This window comes from Limulus polyphemus, unplaced genomic scaffold, assembly GCF_000517525.1.
Source record: "Limulus polyphemus unplaced genomic scaffold, Limulus_polyphemus-2.1.2 Scaffold7477, whole genome shotgun sequence".
Classification (NCBI taxonomy): Eukaryota; Metazoa; Arthropoda; class Merostomata; order Xiphosura; family Limulidae; genus Limulus; species Limulus polyphemus.
The window spans coordinates 15,121-20,102 of record NW_013673087.1 but is presented as its reverse complement, the minus strand read 5'-3'; positions in this window follow the sequence as shown (position 1 = coordinate 20,102).

Sequence of the window (4,982 nt, the reverse complement as noted above, 5' to 3'; positions counted from 1 at the left end):
AGACCACCCCCAATCTAGCAAATGCTAGGGCACTCCCGTGGCGTTACACTAGTCACGTGACCTCGCTGATGCAACAACCTCTAAAATCTAGCAATCAGGATAGCATATAGACACACGCACTACACTCCACTCGAATACCTAGAAAAAGCAGGTGACATAATCTGTCTAATAACCCTCGCGGACAAGTACTTCAAAAAGACGATAAACTGAACCTCACTAACAAGCCAATTTTCATCACTAGCTGTGACTCCTGCGACATGGCAAAGATATCTCTCACCCTTCAATATAATACAAGCCCTAAATGATAATATATAACCATACATGCCTTGATCTTCTTCACAGCCTCGGGCAATGGCACGGTTGAACATTCGGCGCTCTGTCAGTGAAAGTGGGTTTTCTCGGGGAACTCCCGTTTCACCCACAACCAAATTTTCCTTATGCTTTGAAAAGGACCGCCTCACGTTAAATGTAACATCAAAGTTCAATATCAGTGTTAAAATCTAGCCAACTACTTTTAAATCATCTTATTTTCAGTATTTTAGACAAGAACAGACGCACTCAATCTGCATCTCCCTGCTCTGCTCTACACCGCTCAGCTCTCCGACTCTCTACATCACGAATTCTTTAGCTACGTGGTCGACCGACTCACGAGTCCCGCCGAAAGACAATTTCCGAAGAGAACAATCAACTCAGCGAAGGTTTTCTTCTTTTCTGCGTCTCCTCTCAGCTCTTCCAAATGCTTGTGAATTCGTCATTAGGAAAATTAACCTGCAAACTTTCACTCATGTAAGCATTTGATTCTTAATAGTATCGGTCACTTAATTCTATTTATGAAGTGGGGTGAAGAGAGGCGAAAGTTTCTGACCGCCCCGTTATATTTTATTCCCTGAAGTGGAATGAAATATACTTTTAACCTAAATTCCTACCATGATTGAATTGGATAAAATCACGTTTTCTCGACAAAGCGCGAGCATTCAGACTGACGTTTTGTGATTTACATTTTCTTAGTTTTCGCTTTCTAATAACCTGGAATTCTTTGTTTTGTTATCCAAAGATACATTTCGTTGAATTTGTTTATATAATTGGATATGAATTCCCTGTAATGATTTCAAGCACGGAGGCTATTCAGCCTTTGTCTATTCCCCCTTTGTTATCTAGTGGTGGTCAGCAGTCGGGGGGGGGGGCACTCTCCGTGGAAGCTGACCGTGACCTGATTCCGGGTGAGATCAAGTCCTTCATGCGACCCGGGGTTATCTCTCCCAGAGGTGTTGATTTGAATTTTCATTCTGAAACGGGATATTCTGGGGAGAATTTAGACTCCATGTTTCTTGCTTCTTTCACTAGAGCTTCCTCTCCTGAAGACTCATCTTATCAGCCACTTTCTGCCCCTTTTTTCTTCAGTTAGTTACACGTGTTTGTGAAGTTTTGGAGATGCAACCAATTGCTGTTGAGTCTACCCTGCTTTGTTTTCCGATCGTTATCAAGGGGATTACTTAGTTTCTCCTCCTTCTCCTGATTTGCTGTGCATGCAGGGAGAGTTGCATCACAATTACGTGAGGGTGTCGCTATGCCTTCACCCCCCTCGTTTATCTTAACAACATACCCTGGCGTATCATCGTTAGGATGATATATATTTGGACACTCAAAGGTTGGATCTGTTGTTGGATTTATGGAGTGCCAAGTACGAACATGTTATCTCTCTTAACAGGTCGCAATTTTCGCGGATTCGTTTGACTCTTACTACTATTTTAAGATACTTCTCTTCCCTATAACTTTTGTCTGAAGCATATCATCGATCTCCTCAACAATTTGACGACGAACTGGGTCATTTATTGGTCACTATTATGACATGTTTGTCCTATTCAGGACTTGCCTTGGTGTCGTGGTTAGTCTGTTGCTGGGACTTGTTGAGTCATGATGCATTTTGGAGCGTATTCACTGACCTTCTTATGCCCTTTAAGATTTGTGGGAAACGCCTTTTTTTTTGGCCCTATTTATTTGCTGGAATTCCAGAATCTTTAGAAGCCAGAGTTGATACAGCACGTTTGCATTCTTCTTTGGCTGCTCGACCCTATTCTACTTCCACTTGTACTTCTGCATGTTCATCCCCTCCTTGTTCTATTGGTTCTCTTAATCATTTCCATCCTTCTTCTCAGAGGATATTTTGTGGGCCAGTAGGTGGATTCCTCCCGACACGTTCATATCTCATTACCTTTGCGATCTGGCAGTTTCCTCTTCGGAGGGACTTTGTCTCCCCTTGTGGCTGTGTTGACTACACTACATTTTAACAGGGTGGTGAGTAACGTGTTATCTGACTTACAGTTACTGTTCTTTTCTCTTCTAGGGTCCCTCTTGATTTTTGGATCCCACTCAGTGGCGAGTGTTGCCCAGTTGGGTTATGCTTGTATTTGAATTCAGCAATAGCAACCTTTATATCAGTTCCTGGTTGCAATGTGCTCTGTTGAGATGAGGTGTTCCATTAGACCATCTGGATGCAATTCAGGTTGGTGATATCATATTAAATTATTTCTAATGGACCACTACTCATGGACTATCATGAGTAAAGCTAAAGGGAATTTTGCCAGTTCTTGCTGATCTTAGAGCTGAATCATTCAAGATCACTTTGCTTTTAAAAATTAGGGAACATGGTTCACCTGTTGCACTGTCTCTGAAGACCTGTTCCTCAGGACTCCCCAATGCTTATGTTCCCCCCTTACTTCTACTAGCTACTATTGAAGCTTGGGAGTCCTTACCATACCCAGTTGCTAGGGTGGTGGATAAAGGATTTATCTATGGAGTGTTGAGTTTTCTTCACTCTCGGAGAAAATGGCGAAGTTGGGGACACTCCTACCTGGGTCCCTGGAAGTTTTTCCCAGATGTCGGTAGGAGCAGGACCAACCTATGGAGGAGTGTGCTCATAAAACAAGTTTAGATTTGACATTTAGCTATCCAGTGGGGGAGTGCTAGGATCCTTTATGAACACTGTCAGTCTTATGTTTTTCATGCAAGGGGTCCACTATCTCCTCATAAGTCCGAATGCGATGTAGTCCCATCTTTGGCCCTTGGTGGGACAGTGTTCCACATCCTCTCCTTAATTCCATGGGTAAGCGGAATTCTCCATGCCCACTTGGTGGGGGAGTAAAGACTTATGTTTGTAAATACAAATGGTATGAGTTATGGACTTTGGTGAAGTATGGCATATGATCCTATCAATCCAGACCTGGAATGTTGCCTTTTGGACTTCTTCAGGTTGATCAGAAGGATTGCCCATTTTGGTGTTGCTTTCTTTCTTTCATACATCCAGGGGTTTGAAAAGCATCGTTTTGTGGTTACTGGTAGGGATCCTTTCACAAAGATGTATATATATGTGGTCCAACTGCTCTGGCCACCAACGTGGGATATGGGTACCATGACCCCTTAAGTCCAACCCGAGTTGTGGAACATCGGCTGTTTGGTCGAGGGTTGGTCCATCATACTTGTATTATATTCCACCCTTTTCAATTTTCTGTAGTTCTGTGTGAAGAACATACCTGTTCTGGATGTAGTGCTGGGTTCCCCACTTTGATACCACTTCTTGTGGTACATATTTGTTCTCTGCAGACACTTTCTGTATGATCTCTGCCCTCACCAGCCCCTCTGCCTTCTCAATGTGGGATTCTAACTATTAGTGTCAGTGGAGGCATGTATGTTTTGGAAGTTATAATTTTCCTAAATTGAAAATGTATTTCCAAACATACTTACTTCCGCTGACACTCTCCGTCTCAACTAAGAGCTAATGTTAGTGACTGGAATGTGGTAAGTCTTGAAAAAGTGATTTTATTGTCTGCATACAGTGCTTATATACAGTACCTGCAAAAAAAGCGTGTGAGGTCCGGCATAAAGTATCGCAAATTAGGTATTGCCGAGTGGGATATATAAAGACTGGAGCAAGTAAACACAACATCAGATGAAGATCGAGAAATAGCTATTAGTGTCAGCGGAGGTAAGTATGTTTGGAAATATATTTTCAGTTTAGGAAAATTATAACTCTTAAATGTGAAATTAAATACACTAAATGTAATGTTTTATTCTTGGCATTGCAAAATTCAGGTTATATTAAAAGTTTGTTTCTGTTTTGACTCTATGTCAAGCTGTTTTAGGTTTAACTGGTACTTTGTATATGAGAACACTCACTTGACATTGAACTTCTATGGATGCATAAGTTTGATATTTTGGTACCTGTATATAACTTTCTATGCAGTGAGCTTCCATTTTAATACCAGATCTTTTCTTTCAAAGTAACCCCACTTCTCTATAATTAACACTTTGAGTGTGGCTTTTAACTGCAACTAAAAACTAAAGGGTTTTAGTGTAAAGTTTGGACTTAAAATTGTGCAGCATTGACACATTGAGGATGTTAAATTCACTGGATATCAACTGTAAATATAAGATATAGTTCAGTGAGCATTGTAGTTGGGAAAAATAATTTATTCCTTTGAGATTCACTTTAATTTTTTTTATTAATGAAGTTTCTTTTACAAATTCTCAGATTGAGAAGGAATTATTATAAATGTTCCAGTCATAGCATTAAAGGATTATAACATGGGAGTGATATGATAAAGTAACAACTTTTATCCTCTGTTTTATATATAGAAACTATGAGGAATTTGAGTTTTCAGCTTGTCTTGGTATGAGTTTTGTTACCTGGTATAAACTAACACATTTCATTTTACAATATTTTTATTTGTCTAGATTATATTAAAGCTGTATCATGAAAAACTGTGAACAAAATGATCAAGACTTGAATGAAAAATATGTTCAAGACAAACGATATAACCATAAAAAACATGTATGGTTATTAAGGTCATTGCAAATTGGTGTTGGACTTGTGACACTACTCTTAGGAATCCTTGGGGCAACAATAGTGCAAGATGGGCCTGAACTCTACCTATTTACAGGAATTCTGTGTGGATTTTTCATGACAGAAGCAGCACTGGCCAGTT